Source organism: Arvicola amphibius, chromosome 3 (genome assembly GCF_903992535.2).
Source record: "Arvicola amphibius chromosome 3, mArvAmp1.2, whole genome shotgun sequence".
Taxonomy (NCBI): domain Eukaryota; kingdom Metazoa; phylum Chordata; class Mammalia; order Rodentia; family Cricetidae; genus Arvicola; species Arvicola amphibius.
In genome coordinates, this window is record NC_052049.1 from 74,123,033 (window position 1) to 74,144,390 (window position 21,358).

Below are 21,358 nucleotides of genomic sequence, written 5' to 3' on the forward strand. Positions count from 1 at the left end.
TCCCCTGTTAGGACTATTTCTTAAGACGAGCCTCTTCGCAGACGCAAATAATTCCAACCGTATCAAATTAGACCGAATGCCCATGTTTAATGCATTGTTTTTGGGTGGCCCGGGGAAAGCATGGAGAGGGGGAGAGAGGAAACAGGTGACCACGTGAAACCAGGAGACCACATGTTCATTCTCTGGGGGGCAGTTTAAGTAGCCTGTGGGAGTGGTCTTGACCTTCCCTGGAGAGGGGTTACCATTTGGTGGGCTATAATATTCCAGACTCTTTGTATAAAGGGGTGTTAGGGAACTGGGTGATGTTTTTGACCAAACATTTGTAATATTATAATGGGGGCCTCATCCTGGCCCTGGAATCCGTCTTTGGAATACTGGACTGGAAAATCCATTTGAAGCCCCCTCCCCTGGGAGTGGCCTTAGTCCAAACTCCACCTCCAAGAAAGCCTGCCAAATGGTGACCTCTCCTCAGGGAGGGTCAAGAAAGCCCACAGTCTAATTTGGTCTGATTGGAATTATTTGCATTTGCAGAGAGACTCATTTTAAGAAATATTCCTAACATCCCCCTTAAGACTGCCAGGAAGGATCTGGAAAGGCCAGAAGTACTCTAATCTACACAACCACTGCCTATTAGTTATGTACTCTTTAAGATGGCTTTAGTCTGATCCTTACTTGTTCCCATTAACATTTTTGTGATACAACATGCTCCTCGACTTGGGTTTTTTTGGAGTATGTACTTACAGACAGTACTATCTTGATACAGCATCTTGCCTATTAAAAGCATGAATGGGATGCTATTTAAGAATTGAAGATTGCAGAGAGTTCACAATGCCACACGGTATTTGCAGCACACAGAAAAAGCTACAGTAAGCAATGTGAGGATGAATACATAAAGTAAGCAAGTACTAAAGCCCATGACAGCAAATATAATTCAGGTTTCTGCTTTGCGTCTTATGTAATTAAGCATTGTATTGCAGTGTATCACTGCATTTGTTTTTTTTTTTTTCTCATGGTTTATTTTTTTTATATTTAAAAATTTCCATCTCCTTCCCTCCTCTTCCCCCCTCCCTCCCCTCCTTCTCCCCCTTCTCTCCCCTCCTTCTCCCCCTTCCCTCCCCTCCCCTCCACACATACCTCCCCTCCCTCCCTCTCAAGGCCAAGGAGCCATCAGGGTTCCCCACTCTATGCTAAGACCAAGGTCCTCCCAACTCCCCCCAGGCCCAGGAAGGTGATCGACCAAGCTCAGAAGGCTCCCACAGAGCCCGTCCATGAAGAACAATCAGAGCCCAGAGCCATTGTCCTTTGCTTCTCAGTCAGCCCCCGCTGTTGGCCACACTCAGAGAGACGGGTTTGGTCGCATGATCCGTCAGTCCCATTCCAACTGGAGTTGGTGATCTCCCATTAGTTCTGTCCCACCGTTTCCATGAGTGAACGCACCCCTCTCGTTCCTGACTTTCTCCCTCATGTTCTCGCTCCTTCTGCTCCTCATCGGGACCTTGGGAGCTCAGTCCAGTGCTCCAATGTGGGGCTCAGTCACCTTCCCCATCTGTCGCCAGCTGGAGGTTCCCTCACGGTCCTGACTTTCTTTCTCATGTTCTCTCTCCTTCTGCTCCTCATCAGGACCTTGGGAGCTCAGTCCGGTGCTCCAAGGTGGGGCTCTGTCATTTTCTTCATCTGTCGTCAGGTGGAGGTTCTATGGTGATATGCAAGAAATTCATCAGTATGGCTATAGGAACTGGCCTTTTCAGGCTCCCTCTCCTCAGCTGCCCAAGGAACTAACTGGGGGCGTCTCCCTGGAAACCTGGGAACCCCTCTAGGGTCAAGTCTCTTGACAACCCTCAGGTAGCTCCTTAAATTAAGATATATGCTTCCCTGCTCTCATATCCACCCTTCCTATATCCCAAGCACCCCATTCCTCCGAGCTCCCCCCGCTCTCCCCTTCACACTTTTCTCTCCCCATCTTCCCTTGGCCCAGTCTTGCCCAACCCTCAAGTTCCCAATTTTGCCTGGCGATCATGTCTACTTCCAATATCCAGGAGGATTACTATATCTTTTTTGGGAGTTCACCTTCTTATTATCTTCTCAAGGATCCCAAACTTATAGGCTCGATGTCCTTTAATCATGGCTAGAAACCGAATATGAGTGAGTACATCCCATGTTCATCTTTATGGGTCTGGGTTACCTCACTCAGAATAGTGTTTTCTATTTCCATCCATTTGCCTGCAAAATTCAAGATGTCATTGTTTTTTACCGCTGAGTAGTATTCTAGCATGTATATATTCCACAGTTTCTTCATCCATTCTTCCACTGAAGGGCATCTAGGCTGTCTCCAGTATCTGGCTATTACAAATAATGCTGCTATGAACATAGATGAGCATATGCTTTTATTGTATGATTGGGCATCTCTTGGGTAGATTCCCAATAGTGGAATTGCTGGGTCCTGGGGTAGGTTGATCCCGAATTTCCTGAGAAACCGCCACACTGCTTTCCAAAGTGGTTGCACAAGTTTGCATTCCCACCAGCAATGGATGAGTGTGCCCCTTACCCCACAACCTCTCCAGCAAAGGTTATTATTGGTGTTTTGGATTTTAGCCAATCTGACAGGTGTAAGATGATATCTCAAAGTTGTTTTGATTTGCATTTCCCTGATAGCTAGGGAGGTTGAGCATGACCTTAAGTGTCTTTTGGCCATTCGAACTTCTTCTGTTGAGAATTCTCTGTTCAGTTCAGCGCCCCATTTTTTAATTGGGTTAATTGGCATTTTACCGTCTAGTCTCTTGAGTTCCTTATATATTTTAGAGATCAGACCTTTGTCAGTTGCAGGGTTGGTGAAGATCTTTTCCCAGTCAGTAGGCTGCCTTTGTGTCTTAGTGACAATGTCCTTTGCTTTACAGAAGCTGCTCAACTTCAGGAGGTCCCATTTATTCAATGTTGCCCTTAAAGTCTGTGCAGCTGGGGTTATGCATAGGAAACGGTTCCCTGTGCCCATTTGTTGTAGAGTACTTCCCACTTTCTCCTCTATCAGGCTCAATGTGTTCAAATTAATATTGAGGTCTTTAATCCATTTGGACTTGAGTTTTGTGCATGGTGATAGATATGGATCTACTTTCATTCTTCTACAGGTTGACATCCAGTTATGCCAGCACCATTTGTTGAAGATGCCCTCTTTCTTCCATTGTGTACTTTTGGCTCCTTTATCAAAAATCAGGTGTTCATAGGTTTGTGGTTTAAGATCCGGGTCTTCTATACGATTCCATTGGTCAACTTCTCTGTTATTATGCCAATACCAAGCCGTTTTCAATACTGTAGCTTTGTAATAGAGTTTGAAGTCAGGGATGGTAATGCCTCCAGAAGTACCTTTATTGTATAAGATTTTTTTACAAACTGAAGGAAAAAAACCATATGGTCATCTCATTAGATGCTGAAAAAGCATTTGACAAAATTCAGCACCCTTTTATGATAAAGGTCATGGAGAGATTAGGGATACAAGGGTCATTCCTAAATATAATAAAAGCTATTTACAGCAAGCCGACAGCTAACATCAAATTAAACGGAGAGAAACTCAAGGCTATCCCACTAAATTCAGGAACACGACAAGGCTGTCCACTCTCTCCTTATCTCTTCAATATAGTGCTTGAAGTTCTAGCAATAGCAATAAGACAACATAAGGGAATCAAGGGGATTCAATTTGGAAAGGAAGAAGTTAAACTTTCATTATTTGCAGATGATATGATAGTATACATAAGCGACCCCAAAAACTCCACCAAAGAACTCCTACAGCTGATAAACTCCTTCAGTAACGTGGCAGGATACAAGATCAACTCCAAAAAATCAGTCGCCCTCCTATACACAAAGGATAAGGAAGCAGAGAGGGAAATCAGAGAAGTATCACCTTTCACAATAGCCACAAATAACATAAGATATCTGGGAGTATCGCTAACCAAGGAAGTGAAGGATTTATTTGACAAGAACTTTAAGTCTTTGAAGAAAGAAATTGAAGAGGATACCAGAAAATGGAAGGATCTCCCCTGCTCGTGGATTGGGAGGATCAACATAGTAAAAATGGCAATTCTACCAAAAGCAATCTATAGATTCAATGCAATCCCAATCAAGGTCCCATTAAAATTCTTCACAGAGATTGAGAGGACAATAATCAACTTTATATGGAAAAACAAGAAACCCAGGATAACTGCATTTGTTTTTAATGATAGTGTGGGCAGCTTGAGCAGGGCTAAAGAGGAACATGACTAGGTTCATCAGGACTGGAAAGGATGGAACTAGAGTATTGTCTAACTTGTTTTTCTGGATAAGGAGTATAAAAATACAGTGCTGCCTACAGGAGTATAAGAAGTCAAGGGATGGACTATTCTTATTTTGTTTGATGTGATTTTAAAGATGAGAGTTCTGGAATATGCATGCTATGAAAAGTGTCTTTTATTGGGTATGGGTTCACAAGGTCAGTGAAATAAAGAAGACACAGAGGCTCTCTGGAATGAATTTTTAACCTTCCCAGCTGCAAGTGGTCTCTGGCAAACTTACCCCTGCTGCTTTGCAAAGGGCTTTTTGTATTATTATACAATTCACACCTTAAGCAAGTCAATTTCTATATACTAAAACCTCTTATCTATGCTCCCCAAAGAGACAGTGCCAATGCAAATTCCCAAAAATCACAGGACAGTCTCAGATTGCTGAGTTCTCCTGTAACCAGATTTTGCATAGGCTTTAATCCCTTTGGAAACTCTCAGATAAGATTTACATACTTCAAACAAAAGGTAGCCATCACAAAAGACAGATCAAGGCTAATACTAATACTTCGGAATCAAACCAGCTATGTAACTCTGCAGAAACTCACCACAGTGTGTAGCAGAGAAGGAAAAATTGTGTGTGTGCCGGAGAGCTAGAGGTCTGATTACCATTCTAGCAATCACTTTAGAGTCGTGGATAGTGTTGCTTTTTATCATGTCCCTGGGCTAGAGATACAGCTTAGTATTAAATGTCTAGCTGTTTGTTGGCATGCATTTTTAAAATGCCTTCCATAAGAATAGCTACTCTGTAAATATACTAACAAATAATCTTCCTTCAACTTATCTGTCACTTATGAGCTAGAAATACTCTAAGAATGACAATAGCACCAAAACACTGCCATGTCATAAGTCAGTGGTTCTTGATTTTAGAATCACAGCTACTTTACCTGCTTTCTGCTATCTCTGTCTCCTGTGAATTGTACTGGCCACCTATAATTTTCTAAAACTCGCTTTTCACTTGAGGGCTTTATATACTTTCTCCCACCAGTGATTTAACTTTTTTTCATTTAGGTCTCAACAAGCACGTCCACAAAAAGGCTGTAGTGTGTAGTTAATGACAGCAAGGGCTCCAGAGTCTTACTATCTGGGTTTACATTCCGGCTTTCCACTTACTCACTGTATGTGACTTGCATTAGTACTTGATTAGCAAAACTTCATTTCCCCATCTATAAAGTAAGGCTAATAATAGTATTTGCTTTATATAAGTAGCTAGAGGAGTTAAAAAAGGATACAAGACATGCAAAGCAAGTGGAAGCATGTCCTCAGTGGAAGATGGAAGGAAGGAAGGAAGGAAGGAAGGAAGGAAGGAAGGAAGGAAGGAAATAAGGAAGGAAATAAGGAAGGAAATAAGGAAGGAAATGAAGGAAGTATCGTTGTATGTCTGCCATATTCTCCAAAACAGCTCTAGTTCCTACTCAGTACTTGTGATGGTTGTTCTTGGTTGTCAACTTAAGTACATCTGGATTGAGCTACAACCCAGAAATGGAAGGCAACCTGTGAGACATTTTCTGCTTGGTTTAAAGTGAGTGAATCAACTTCTTGTCGGGATGTTTGAGGTAGGAAGACATGCACCTTTGATCTAGATATTAAGTCAGAAAGATGGACACCTTTAATCCTAGTCTTAAGGTGGGAAGACAGCCCTTTAATATACTTCATACCTGCTTCTGGATGCTTATATAAAGACATAGAAGAAGGAAGCCTTTGCTCTTTGCCCACTTGCCCTCACCTTACTAGCACATCCATTCCTTCACTGGCATCGGAGACTAGTTCTTGGCGATTACAGGATATACAGAAGACCAACTGACACCTCAACTTGTGGGACTGAGCTTTCTTGATACTGTAAAATGGGATGAGTGAGGACCGTGGCAGGTGATAGAATACACAATGCAGAGAGAGCCTAAGTGTGGGGTTTATTGGAAATAAAGGGAAAGGGAAGGGAAGAGAAAATGGGAGAGACAAGGAGGGAGGAGGTGAGAAGCAGAGAGATCTGCATCTTCAGAAGAATGACCTGGAAGTGAAAAAGATCAGGAATAGGCAGAGCTTGATTCCTAAAGGGATCTTTGCACCTGAGCACAAGACAGGACCCTGGGCTGGCCAGAATACAGCCTGGGGACATCCTGTCAGATGACAGGCCAGGCCTGCGTAATGCCTGAATTCTAACATTTGGACTTCCCATTCACAGCTAGCCATTGTTGGATTAGCTGGACTGCAGCCTGTAAGTCATTCCAATAAATCACAGTTATGACATATACTTTATGTATATATTGCAAATGTAATATGTCACACATCATGTATATATTACATACATAATATAACATACATATAATGTATATATTACATAGATAATATATCATATATGTACACATTACATATATTAGAGAGAGAGATTCATTCCCTAAGTTCATATATTAGAGAGATATTAATTCCCTAAGTTCTGTGACTCTAAAGAACCCTGACTAATACAGTACTTTTGTTAATTAACTTCTATGATAAACTCCAAATATTTAGATCCCAATGACTGGAGGCTGTAGTGAAACAAAGCTCAGATGAAGTTAAACCCAGCCTAGCCTTAATTTAATTTACTTATTTCAGGTAGCACGTGCATGCTTTTACGTTACTACTTTATAACAAGAATGTGTTGTTAAGCCTAATTCTTTAGCTTTTAAATTTTAAAAATGATTATTGTAATTTCAGTATAGTCTGTTTGAAAGTTACTTCCATAACCACTTAGCATATATGTTCTTCTTCATAGTAGTTAATGATAAACTAATAGCACAAACTGTATGAATTTGGAATCTGACTTTAAGAGGCAACATTGAGTAGATCATTCCTGTGATCCTTGTATATAGGAGGTTAATATACAGGATTCCCAATTAAAGCTCAGCCTGCTATATATAGTGAGTTCTTTCAGATGCCTCTGGCTGTTCTCTCTCTTAATTACAGTAAAAACCTAAACCATATTGTAGAGTGGTAAAGTTGGTCATTTTTTTACTGCACCCCCTCAAGTGGATCTGTTGCAGAAAATTGGGGATATGTATGAGTGTTTGACACCAGATATATGGAAGAGGGGTGCAGTAAAGAAACTGCTGACGTAAGCACTCTGCAGTGTGCTCAACGTGAAAGTGATTTTTTTTTGTCTGTTTTGTTTCGTTTGTGTGTTTTTGTTTGTTTCTTATTGTGCGTAAGAGAGAAAATATACAAAGGCATTTCCAAAGTTTAAAGTAGAGAGGGGAAGGGGTTGGACTGGACATGGCTAGTGAAAAGGGGATACTAGACAGAGACAGAGAATAGACAGAGCCCAGAATAGTGAGAACAGTCAGGTTATAAGGGTGAGGAATATAGGTGTTACAGCTCAGATGGAAGGTTAGTTATCCTGGCAGTCAGGAGTTAAGGAATACCACAAAGTCATAGTACATAACAAACCTCACAGAAGAGATTTATTGAGAGGGAAAATCCCAGGAGTGTGGTTGCCTCTGCTAGGACAAAAATAAAAAGCAGAGAACTGAAAGGAAGGCAAGACTTATATAGACTTTCTTTGAGGAAGGGTATTTGGGGGCGATGGGACCTTTTCAGGATGAAGCTTTCCAAGGTGGGCATTGGTGGCATTGGTGGGATTTCACTTCTAGAACTTGGGCTTTTTACTCTGTAGGGTGGGGCCTCAGTGCAACTGTTAGGACAATTGGAGTTTTCTGTGGGTGGAACCTGACAGTTGGAGGTCCTAGGTGAGTGGCCTGGCCACTCCCGTTCCTCAAGTGGCTTACCCCCCTCCCCATCTTTTTTTTTTTTTATTATTTATAAACAATCAGGTTACGGGAAAGAGGGGTGATGTTATCATTGTACTACTTCCTGTTGAATGGGATATTGAAGTCCTTTGGGCAAACTTGATCTTAGCCATCAGAGTATAATTGGGAGTCATCGACCTCTCACTCTGTAGCTAGGGACCTATAATCCTGTAATGGCGACTGATTAAAAGTCTCGTTAGAAATCATTTGAATCTGTTATTGAAGAAATCTAGACAAGAACTTTGTAAGGTAGGGTTCAACTAGTATGATTAAGAAAAGGAGGAGAAGGCCGGGCGATGGTGGCGCACACCTTTAATCCCAGCACTCGGGAGGCAGAGGCAGGCGGATCTCTGTGAGTTCGAGACCAGCCTGGTCTACAAGAGCTAGTTCCAGGACAGGCTCCAAAGCCACAGAGAAACCCTGTCTCGAAAAACAAAAAAAAAAAAAAAAAAAAAAGGAGGAGGAGAAAGGGGGTTATGAAGGGTAGTATCCAAGACCATATTATACTCATCAGTGATCCACTGGCCAGAGTCATCGAACTGTTTCTTACATTTTGGAGACCTATCTGGAGTTGTCAGCGCTTGTCTCTTCCTATACCTGATTGGTTGACACAGAAACAACATTCCTCCTAAGGAAGAGACAAGGACAACCTCTCAGTGCTGTTGGTAAATCTCATCCTTGCTGACGTTGTAGCACTTATGGCGGCAAGCGAGTCTATTTGACCCTGGAGCATAAAGATGATCAGAGTTACCCATTGGAGATCCTGGATGAACTGAGAGGAAAATGTATGGTAAATAGCTAAGGAAGTAGTCAGTCCTGCTGCTCCGTTGGTGACACTAGTGGTTGTACTCAAAACTGCAAAAAGGGTAGGACCTTAACTGCTTATTTTCATCCCATGCAGCTATAAACCCTGTGATGGGAATTGGCAAGTTCTTCACCATGTACTGTAGTGACATTTCATTTGTTTTTTTAATAAATAAAGCTTGCCTGAAATTCAAAAAGTAAAACAGTCACACTGATCACCCTTACAGACCAGGTAGTGGTGACATATACCTTTAATCCCAGTAGCCACACTAGTTTGACACAGCAGCCAGGTGGTAGTGAGGCACACCTTTAATCCCAGCCCTAGAGAGGAATATAAGACAGGAGAAGACAGCTCTCACAGTCAGTCTTATCCTGAGATTCCTGGAGGCAGCATCACCATTTTGGACTGAGGTAGAGGCAAGAGACAGTGGATGGCTGTTTTGTTTTTGTGACCTTCAGATTGAGCCCTAATTTCTGTCCCTAGGTTTTTATTAATTGTACTAGAAGGTACGACCTCTAGTTTCAAAACAGGAGCTTCAAGGCACAAGTCCCAGACCACCCAGCAGTCAGGCAGTGATAAATGTGGGTGCTACAGAGAACTGAGGCACTGTAAATGTTTGGGCATAGGGGCTGGGTGATAGTACTAACAATTAAGGAATTATTGCAGTTTGTCGAGTCCAGTGTGCCCACAAACCATGTTTCTAAAGAGTTAAAGCAGTCTGTGATACTAAGGAGAGAGATGGGGGATAAAGGGTGGTAGTGATATTTATTTGGTTTAGAGCAGTTAAGAATTGGTGAGAGAGTCTAAGGCCACAAAAGATGGTTATAAGTGTGACCCAGGAGGGACACAACCAGTATTCTCCAAAACAGTCAGGCAGAGCATTATTCAATAGCTGATAAGTAGAGGTTAAGGTTTGAAATGAGAGGGAAGTGTGATTAGTGTCATCGTAGAGGGATGTTATTAGGGATGTAAGGGCCTCTGAGAACCTTTGGACCACTTCTTCTTCCTGTCTGTACTTAGGGGTTGAGAGAATGGGATGTGTACCATCTATATTTTGATTTTACTTAATGGATGACTGTGATAAATGCTGTAGTAAAGTCTACCAAGACTCCTATATCCCATCTGGGGTGTCATAAATAACATTAATTAGAATATAAAAGATTGGTTCTTTTGCATAAATGGTAGAACACTTTTATGCATCACATCTCTTACAGGACCTATAAGGACATCCTTCATAAGTCTCTGGCCAACATCTACAATAATCTCCAGTGTGGAGATAGAGAGGGCAAGCACAGGGGACAGGTGTTTTAGACATCAATTTAAGTTGCAATAGGGACAAGTATTTCCTTTTGGCAAAATGCTTGTGAATAGTCTCAGTACCCCACCATATGAGTGGTCTGCTTGAACAATTAAGTATAGGTTTCCTAAACCTTTGAAATATTAATATAACAGTAGCATGGGCGAAGGGGGGGGGAGAAATCTGCAACTTTTTTTGTTACCGTAAGTCACTTTCTGTGCCTTCAGAACCTTCATTTACATGCCTTAAAATACTTTCCTATACCTTCAGAACTTAAACTTTTGTATCCTCAGACCTTTATACACTTTCTTAGACCCTCGGAACTTACTGAAGCTTTTGTATTCTTAGACATCCATAACACTGTCTTCAACCCTCATTGCAAATGGAGTGCATTTTCACCAGTAGCTTCACTTGGTCTCTCTTTAGGAACTTCAGTCCTGCCACACGGTGCCAAGTCTCAGTTTCTCTCCATGACCTCCTTCATGTCTTTTTAAAACTACTACCACCTAGTTGACTCATATTACAAAGTTTGGCTACAGTATGAAGTACATTCCTGTATGAATACATGGAGGTACAGCTTTAATATTTTATTAAGCAAGTATTGTTTTTTACATCTGATCATAAACCCTGTTTGATGTGTTTTTTTAATTTTTATTTTCAGGACAGGAATTATCACACAGTAATAGAAAAGTAAGCATGGGGGTACATCCCCGCGAAGGAGAGATAAACAAAGAAGCTATATGGAATTGAATCAGCCTTTGATAGCCTGATTATTATTTCCTGACCCTATTAGGACAAGCTCTTGATTAAAGGTACAGGGTCTATTGAATGATAAACATCTATATGTAAGAGCTACCCCAGATAGGTATAGTTAGGAAGAGAAAGAAGAGAACAATTTTAGCAATAAAAAATTTTTCAGATCATTTGTTAGTGCAGTGGTAAAAGTTGCCACCACTGAAAATTGAACATGCAAATTTAGGCCACCAAATTTTCTAAAACCAAGAAGTTCGTAGTATCAAAGTGAGATTTTAATAAACCCAAGTCTGTGGAGGAAGAGAGGAAGGGTCCCAAAACAAACTCTGTTGGAGGGAGTATCTATAAACTCCAAGTGGGAGCTGGAGGGCAAGAGAGAATTCTGTGCAGGGGGGCATCGAGAATCTGTGATTTCCAGAACAGAGCCGGGAAAGAATAAGTCAAGAGGCAAGAGCCTGGTCAAATATATGTGGAATATTCCAGAACCCTAGGGTAGGGCTGTCCAGGAACTCGAATGGAAAGATGAGTGTCTGAATCAGTTCAAGTAAAGGGAAAGGTATTAGTGACTGGGGAACAAGAGGTATGGAAAAGAGGTCTTTGAGGACTAGGATAGAAAAGTGGGAGGTATCTGAGGGGATGGTAGAGAGGAGAGTATAGGGGTTACTACTGTGGGGTAAAGGGGAACAACTGTGGAGTTGATTAGTCAGAGATCCTGAAACAAGTGCTAGGTTCCATTGCCATCATCCCTCCATTCCTGCATGCCCCAAGAATATGGAGGTATAAAAGGAGGAAGAAATGGGTTACAGAAGATTCTTTCTTAGAGGTCAAAAATAAGAGGCTTAAGTCCCCTGAGACTGTGCAGAGAGAGTGGGTATGGAGCCTTGGTGATATTTGGTTTGGTTTTGTGAGACTGTTCCCATACTCTAGTAATAGAGGAATAAGAAAGAGAGGTGGATTCCTAAAACTCCACTAAGTAGGTGGTCCCAGTGTCTAGGAGAGAGCTAAGTCACCCTGATACTATATCTAGCCAAGGCTTCCAGTCAGAGATGGCAGTGGTCAGACCAAGGGAGCACAGGCCTCTCAGTTGTCCATTGCCAGATCTAGAAGGTCATCTGAAGGGCCACCTGGGCTTGATGCTCCCATGCCTCAAGGGACATGAAATCAGTAAATACCCTGTGCACCCTTCTTGATGCACCTTAAAGATGGTTTAAGTGATTTGCATGGGTTCAGACAGGTTTTTGTTCTGTGACCTTCCTAACTGCCTTTGAAACAGGAACCCTGAGGTTCACAGGGTTTGGGAGGTCAGGGAGCCTATGTGGTTGTTATGGCCACTTGAAAGGCTTTAGCCAGAATCAGGTATTTTTGCTTTCAGGCTCTTTTATCTCTCCCATAGTACACCTTAAAAGCCATTGCTAAGACTTCTGCATATGGAGTCATGGGTAATTTCTATAGATGTATAAATTAGGCCCTAATAGTAGGAAAATTCTGGGGAGAAGTACATCATAAGGGGTTGCTTTCCATCTAAGGTCTCAGGATCCAGATTGGTATATTATGAGGACCTTTGTAAGGCAGTGTAGGAATTGAGATGGGATTTCATGTTTGTCCTCTTGAATTTTTACATGATTTACCACTTTAAGGGTAGCCTTGTGAAGACCAGCCAGGATGCTAGTTGCAAATTAATCTTAAGCAAGGATGCCCCATTTGTATACTGTAATTCCATTCAGGGTTGCTGGTTGGAAACATCCTCAGTCCTGACTGGGTGGGAAGCCTGTTGCTGAGGAGGGAGAAAGGGATACTAGAGAGGCTGGAGAGGAAGATGAGAGTCTGTGGGCTGAGGCTTGTTAGTGTGATTGAAAATAGTGGCATCATCTGGTTTAGGCCACAAAGCTAGATGGAGTTTTCTTTTCTTGGTTGGCTTATGTCATGTGGGCACTTTTAATCAAGCTGGGTATGAGTGACATGACAAAAATCATCTTTTCCAACCCTAGAAAATATGACTATCAGACACATGGCTGCCTCCACCCAAATGAGGGGAGAACAGGTAAGATGACAGCAAGCCACAGGTTTCTTTTAAGATTACCTATGTATAGCTTTTTAACTATCAACTATGGTGTTATTATGATGGTAAAAATAAAATGGTTCTGTTCCAGGGGTGGGGCAGCAGGCCACTGCAGGTAGTTTAGGGCAGTGGCAGGTAGGAAACCACAGGGGTTCAGCCAGTCCCACAAAGAGCTGCAGTATTTGAGAGACAGAAACGGATAGACACACTATGCAGAGACAGTGGGTATTTATTTAGTGGGTTGTGGAAGGGTTGGAAAAAGGGGAGAGGGAGAAGGGAGAAGAGCAGAGAGAGAGGAAGAGAAACAAGAGGTGGGAGAGGAGAAGAGAAGCTACTTCTTTGGGAGAGAAACGGAAAGGAAGCATCTCAGTCTGAAAGCAGAAGGAAGATCCACTTGCCTTGATGGACAGGGGAGGAAGTGGGCAGGGCTTGTCTCTTAAAGGGACAGGACAAACTATTACATTGCCACCTCTTTTTATAATAAAAAGGCAGGAGGTTAGGCACAATAGGTTAAAGGAATTGGGATGGCGGATTCTCAAGACTGCTTCCTGCTTATTTGTGGGCATCATCTTGGGGTGGGGGAACCTGAGAAAGCTGGGGACTGGTCATATCCTGGCGTAGCTGGTTTCTTTGCTCCTGTCCGGTGTTTGTGGTATAGAAATCTCTGGTTTCTCTTACACCTATTTAAGGTATTGGCAGAACAGAGGACAAAGTTACGTTTAGGGAAAAAAATTAGAACCAGGGAATTGAGAGGGGTATATCTGACCTGTTTAAGGTAGATCCTTCAATTTGGCCCGTGGAACTCACAAGAATTTTTTGGGTTTGTGAAAACATAAGTTTTAGCTGTCAAACTGCATCAGAGTTCTTTGAGAAGGATAAAATTTTATTTGAGTTATTGATTTAAAAAACAACAGAGAACTTACTTGGTTGGCACCTAGAGCTACTCCTTAGGGTCCTCCATGGTCATTGAGGGTTGTATTTTTCTTTTGCTGTTTAGTGCAGGGTCTCCCAGGCTCCAGAAGATCCTGTGGGTTAATAAATATGTAGGAAGACAAGCCTACCTTGACCTGAGCAGCTAGGCTGTTGATTCCAGTGACTCTGTCCACTGGCTAGAGATCTTCAGTTTAGATGAAAGGCAGTTTTTCCCAGTGGTCAGTGCTTGGAAGTTGAAGTGTATTGCGGATGGATGTTATTTTGTGCCCATTTGTCTTCTATCTTCTTTGGAGGAAATAGAGTGCTGATGCTAGGAGCCAGCCTGTCTCTTTTTGCTGTGAAAAGTCTTTTAATAATTAAATATTTAAATGCCATATTCCCCAGATCTTTGAGCAGTTAAGAGCTACTTAACGGATATAGATGAGTTGTAAATATAGTATAGAATCTGCCTAGAGAGCTGGGTTTGTGCTTGAGTGTACTGGCTCTTAACAGGTAGGATTTACACTTATAAAACACAGGAATAAAAAACTGCTTGCAATAGAAAGTTAACAGCAGAACTGACAATAGTAGAGAACAGCTTAATATATTTTATACTGTATTTTTGTAAGAGACTTAAAAGTATATACCAATTTAAAACATGAGGCTTATTGTTTTTATAGTCTGAAATGAGAAACAATGAACAGACAATTATAACATTTAACAGTAAACATATGTGTATTTAAGTTACATGTATGCACACATACAGCGAACAGGAATTGGGTGAAGAAGAATATTAAAGGCATGCTACTGCACAAAACACACATGTAACCGAGTCAGCACTGGGGACCAGGCAGGGAATACCTCAGTAAAGCTGGAAGGACTTGGTTACCTGATCTGGCCCTCAGTTAAAATAGCAGTGAAGTCACCTGACCTCAGTTAAGATTGCAGTAAGGTCACCTCACCTCAGTCAAAATGGCAGCAGTCACATGTTGCATGGAGAAGCCACATTTTTTGAGCCACGGGAGTTTTAAACATAACAACAAGAGTGATCTAGAGGTGTGATTCACCGTGTTGCCATGCCTCTGCACCAAAAGCTGTGGTGGGGAGCAAAGGCTAGAATTTTAAACTGCTGCCTGTTGGACCCAGTTAATATTTTCAGTTTCCACGGGACCAGCGGTGGTGGTGGCAGGGATAGTTTGAGGAAAAGCAGAGCCAGCGTGACACCAGCAGAGTGTTTACAGGTGGGTGGCTGATAGTTTCAGGGTTTATATTCCATAGCTGAAAATGTGAAAAACCCATGAAAAAAACAACAAATGAACACCGCAAGGCCTGTAGATGAACATCTCTCTACAGCAGGGGTGTTCCACCTGTAGCTGAGTGGCCCCAGTCCAGGCGACTGGGAAGCCAGAGGCTAGAGAGCAACGACCCTACAAAACCTATGGGAAAATGTCTTTTCTCTACAGACATTGGGTGTTGATGAGGCCTGACTGGCAACAGTCTGGGCTACTTGGAATCCAGAGAGTCTAGAGGCCCCTCCAAGTAGTCTCTCATGGTGGGGACTACTTATGAGTGGTCCAAAGGAAAAGGAAAGGAAAGGAGAGGGAGAGGGGGAAGGGGAGGGGAGAGGAAGGGGAAGAAGGGGAAAGGGAAGGGAAGGGAAGGGAAGGAAAGGAAAGGAAAGGAAAGGAAAGGAAAGGAAAGGAAAGGAAAGGAAAGGAAAAAGGAAAGGAAAAAGGAAAGGAAAAAGGAAAGAATAATCATCCAAGGGACCCCAGGTCCCAAAGCGAACTTACTGTTCAGCATTTGCAGTGCTAGAGTGGCTGGACTACCCTGGGTCATCCAATCATAGTTTTAGCAGTGGGAAGCAACCATAGATGAATGTCAGTAAAGGGCTCAACCGTAGCCGTGAAGGATGTGGTTGGGGGCAATATGGTTAAGCTGACTGAAAGGGGAAAACTCACCAGTGAAGCTGCTGGTGTGTGTAGAGGTCAGCGTTCAGGTCGATAAAATAGGGGGGCTGTTGTAAAGAAACCTGATTTCCAAGATCATGGTTCCAAGTGTCCTCAGCTGGCCCACCTGTGGGCAGGAGGGAATGAGGAGAGAACCTAGCCGAGTCATGAGCGCCAAATGTAATGGTAAAAATAAAACAGTGCTATTCCCTGAAGGCCAGCGGCAGCAGGCCATGGGGAGCAGCGGGTCCTAGGCAGGGATCTCGGTGGGTCAGCCAGTCCCATGAGGAGCCATGATGGGTGAGAGAAAGAGATGGACAGGCACGCCATGCAGAGAAAGTGGTGTTTATTTAGTGGGTTATGGAAGGGAAGGGGAAAGGTGAGAGGTAAGGAAAAGGGGAGAGAGAGAGAGAGAGAGAGAGAGAGAGAGAGAGAGAGAGAGAAAGAGAGAGAGAGAGAAATGGGGAGAGAGGAGAGAAGAGGAGAAGATAAGCTACCTCTTTGGTAGAGAGACAGAAAGGAAGGTGCTCAGGCTAGAAGTGGAAGGAAGATCCACTTGTCCCAGAAGACAGGGGAGGGAGTGGGTGGGGCTTGTCTCTTAAGGGGACCTTATTCTGCTGGTGTCCTCTGGCTCCACTTTTATGGAAGCTTTCTAACTACTGCCAGCGCACAGGCAAATGAAAAGAGTTTCCTCAAACTGTCTCTACCACCGCTACTGCTGCCAACAAGATTGGTCAGATCCATGAGGCGACTGTTTTCAGTTCCAGCCTTTTGCTTCCTGCCATAGCTTGTGGCATGGTGGCTCAGCAACAGTGCGGATCGTGCCTCTAGGTCCCTCTTTCTTACTGTTAAACTTAAAATCTCTGCAGCTCTAAAATTGTGGCTTTTTCATACATGTGACCACTGCTATTTTGACTGTAGTTAGCTGAATTCACTGCTATTTTAACTGAGTGGCTTTTCTGTGCAACATGTGACTGCTGACATTTTGACTGAGGTCAGGTGGCCTTGCCAGCATCTTAACTGAGGTCAGGTGACTTCACCACCATCTTAACTGAGAGCCAGATTAGGTGATCAAGTCTTGCCATCTTTACTGAGGTATACCCTGCCTGGTCCCCCGATTTACTTATGTTTTTGTCTCTAAATTTCTCTTGTTCACTCTGTTGCATGTGTGTTTTGTGCAGTTACATGCCTTTGGTAGGGCCGACCAAGAGCATCCACTTCATCCGATTTCTGTTCATTCTGTGTGTATGTGTTCATACATGTAATTTAAATGCACCTGTGTTTACTGTTGAATGTTAAAATTGTCTGTTCATTGCATCTCATTTCAGAATACAAAAACAATAGGTCTCATTTTAAATTGGTATGTATTTTTAAGTCTCTTACAAAAACACTTTATATTTAATCCAACCCTCATTTAAAATATATTAAGATGTTCTCTACTATTGTCAGTTCTGCCGTTAACCTTCTATTGCAAGCAGTTTTTTTTTTCTTGTTTTATAAGTATAAATCTTACCTGTTAAGTTCAGAACCAGTACAGTCAAGCTTGGGCCCAGCTCTCCAGGCAGATTCTATACTGTAGCTATACCTGATAAACGGCCCTCAACTGCTCAGAGATCTAGGGAATGTGGTGTTTAAATATTTAATGATTAAAAAAACTTTTTATAACAAAAAGAGACAGGTTGGCTCCTAGCAGCAACACTCTATTTCTTTCAAAGAATACAGAAGACAAATGGGCACAAAACAATGTCTATCCACAATTTGCTTCAACTGCCAAGAACTGACCACTGGGAAAACATTGCCTTTCATCTAAACTGAAGATCACCAGACAGTGGACAGAGTCACTGGAATCAACAGCCTAGCTGCTCAGATCAAGGTAGGCTTGTCTTCCTATAGATTTCTTAGCCCACCAAATCTTCTGGAACCTGGCAGGCCCTGCACTAAACAGCAGAAGGCAAATACGACCCTCAGTGACCATGGAGGACCCTAAGGAGTAGCTCTAGGTGCCATCCAAGTAAGTTCTCTGTCGTTTTTTAATCAATAACTGAAGTAAAATTTTATCCTTCTCAAAGATCTCTGATGCAGTTTGACAGCTGAGAGGTTTTGTCAGTTTAAAAGGACAACGTCATCAAACAATTTTCAGAAAATTACAAATACAAGTTATTAAGGTGTGTACCTGCAGGTTATAAAGGTGTGAGGACAAGTGCATGCTATTAAATTTCTCTCCCTCTGCCTTTCATAGTCTTAAATATACTTTTTATTGTGGAAAAATATCTGTCAAAGTCATTTTCACATAGATATGGTGCTGTTTATACAATGTATATATCTAAAATCCAAAGAATTCTTGTGAATTCCACGGAGCTGAATTGAAGGATCCACCTTAAACAGCTCAGATACACCCCTCTCAATTCTCTGGTCCTAATAATTTTATTTTCCTAAACTTAACTTTATCCTCTTTTCTGCCAATACCTTAAATAGGTGTAAGTAACATGAGACATTTCCTTACCACAAATTCCAGACAGGATCAAAGAGACTGCCAGGTTGTGACCAGCACCCAACTTTCTCAGGTTCCCCCCAAAGACGATGCACAGGAATAAACAGGAAGCAGTCTTGAGAGTCCGCTGTCCCAATTCCTTTAACCTGTGGTGCCTAACCTCCTGCCTTTTTATTATAAAAAAAGAGATGGGAATGTAATGATCTCTCCTGTTCCTTTAAGAGACAAGCCATGACCACTCCCATACCCCTTCCGCCCAGGCAAGCTGATCTTCAGCTTCCAGCTTGAGTTCCTTCCTTTCCCATCTCCCTCTCAAAGAGGCAGCTTCTCCCCATTCCCCCTTCTTTCTCTCCCTTCTCTGTCTCTTTCTCTCTGCCTCTCTGCTCTTCTTCTCTTCTCCCCTTCCCATCCATAACCCACTAAATAAATATCCAACTCACTCTGCATGGCGTTCCAATCCATGTCTCTGTTTCTTGCCTGCCACATGGCTTGCTGCCCAGAACCAGCCACCTTTGGAGACCTGTGCTGTGTTCTCGTGGTGTACCCTATCTGTCTGTCTTTCCTCATAGTCTCATGTGCTATCTGTGCCTGGGACTGGCTCCTCTTGTGACCCCCCTGCTTGCTGTCTGCCACCACATAGCTCATGGCCTGTCGCCGCCAGGGATCTGCAGCATTTTACTTTTACCATTACAGGTACCTCTACCTCCAAGAGTGCCAGAGAAGTACCAGATGCTCAATGGTCACTTCCTCAGATTGGGAAATGTTTACACCAACCAAAGGGGAAACTTATGTATTTGCCACTGGTGAATGGGATTCCAAGAGATTGGTGAGCCTGAAGGTGAGTCTGTTGTGGGTGGACTGGAGATGAAGATAGGGTCCCAGTGCAGCTTAGACCCAGAAGGGAAATGCAGGCACTAGGAGAGCCTATCCCAGGTTTCAGCAAAAAATGTAAGTATTACATCTCTGATGGGAAGGTGACTTGGCAATGAGAAGCCAAAGAGTACCACAATGTCACAGCACAAAACAAACCTCACAAAAGAGATTTATTGGGAGGGAAAAAACCCAATGGGGGCTGCCTCTACTTGGGTGAGAAACAGCAGAGAACCGAGCAAAACATAGGTCTTATGTAGAATTTCTTCTGTGCAGGGTGAGGAGTGGTCCTTTTCAGGGTGAAACTTTCCAAGGTGGAGATTAGTAGGATTTTGCATGTACAGTTTGGGCTTTTTACTCTGTAGGGTGAAGCCTGAGTGCAGCGATTAAGACATTTAGAGTATTCTGTAAATGGAACCTGGCAGTTGCTGGCAGTTGGTGGTCTTCAGGGGAGGGGCCTGGCATCTCCTGTGCCTCAAGTGTCTTACAGGGAGTTTCTGAGGGAAGGGAAGCCCATGAGCTGGAGGGAGTTTAGGGTAGAGGAGATGAGAAGGACTAGGATGCTGGTGTGGACTTTGTTCTTCTTTTTTTTTTTTTTTTCTTTTTTTTGGTTTTTCGAGACAGGGTTTCTCTGCAGCTTTTTTAGAGCCTGGCCTGGAACTAGCTCTTGTAGACCAGGCTGGCCTCGAACTCACAGAGATCCGCCTGCCTCTGCCTCCCGAGTGCTGGGATTAAAGGCATGCGCCACCACCGCCCGGCTTTTTTTTTCTTTTTTCTTTTTTCTTTTCTTTTTTTTTTTTTTTTTGATGGAATTTGTAATGTATGAAAGGTACAGGAGATATTGAAGGAACCTGAGACCAGCACATACTTTTGATATGCTGATAGGTAGCCATATGTTCCTTCTTCCAGAGGTAAGGGAAATGACTCTGACAGACGGGAACTGGGTTAACAGTTCCTGATGGATGCTGGCTTTTATCTACTCACTACAAATCCTCGGGTTGAGCTCATTTCTGGACTATGGACTGCCTTTTCTAGTTTGGGAAATTGGAGTTCCTTTAGACCAGACAATCATGTTATAATAGAGTTATAGGCAGAAGCCTCCTTGAATTCAAAGCTAGCCAACATTGTGAGGCCCTGTCTCAAAATTGATCTCAATTTATTGTAACTTTTTAGCATTGCCTTATAAGTAAAACTGCTTTGTTTATTTGCTTGTTTGTTTGTTTGTTTTATCTGTAGAGACAAGGTTTCTCTGTGTAGCTTTGACTGTTTTGTACCTTGCTCTATAGACCATGCTGGCCTCCAATTCAGATCCACTTGTCTTGTCCTCCCAAGTGTTGGGATTAAAGGAGCTACTCTTTAAGTTTGGCATTGATTTTGGAGGAAAGGAGTGTTCTAGACAGTATGAACTTCAAGTGAACAAGCCTGTTTCTATACTGAATGAAAATGAGTGCAGGAAAAAAAAAGTAGCCACTCTTTGAGGGGGTTGGGAGGTGGGAGTTATTTTAACAAGTCAAGACTGTCTCCCAGAAAGCAAGGTGAAAGGACAGAAGAAAGATTTCCAGGGTTAAATGGGAACTAGAGAAATGGGGCTTGTGAGCTGGGGTGGGGCTTGTGTGCACGGGAAGGAGGGGGCCTAGAGGCTAGCAGTGACCTTGCCACAAGTTCCTCTTGCCAGAGATAAGAATGACTCCCTTTTAACAAGCTGGACCTTTCTTTAAGCCTCTGAGGGAATGGTGGCCTTTGTCTAATTTGCCTGACCTTGGGAAAAGGACTTTTTTAAGAGACCAGAGTGCATTCTGTATTCTTAGAAATACTGTTTAATCTGAACCTCAGCATTCTTATTGTTTTGCAGAAAGCATTGTCAATAACAGTCTTAAAGAGTTATTATCAACATTGAGTGAGGTAACCATGGAGATTATCCAAAGTCCTAATGATACAAACTGGGGATTAAAGAAATAAAGGCAGGGAAAATCTCAAGGGCAACAGGTAGCAGCTGAGAAATCTCATGCAGGGTGCAAACTGGAGCGGAAAGAATCATCAGTAGTTGAAGAAAGACATTTATAGGGGGTGAGGAAACACATGTATGCAGTAGACACACAGAGAAAAATACCCATTGTCAACCCAAAACTGTTGTTT

The 21,358-nt window shown here is 42.6% G+C and overlaps 1 protein-coding gene across 3 annotated transcripts in view; it reads left to right on the forward strand.

Moving 5' to 3' along the window:
• Kbtbd3 (kelch repeat and BTB domain containing 3) overlaps positions 1–21,358 on the forward strand; it is a 38,220-nt gene that overhangs the window by 633 nt on the left and 16,229 nt on the right. Inside the window, exons 1-3 of one of the 3 annotated variants that reach the window (XM_038323492.1) lie at positions 10,683–11,000; positions 12,930–12,982; positions 19,046–19,190. The gene's annotated coding sequence lies outside the window, so the exon portion shown is untranslated. Of the gene's footprint in view, positions 1–10,682; positions 11,001–12,929; positions 12,983–19,045; positions 19,191–21,358 lie in introns of those variants that run through there. The other 2 variants (XM_038323491.1, XM_038323490.1) reach the window with 2 other exon arrangements.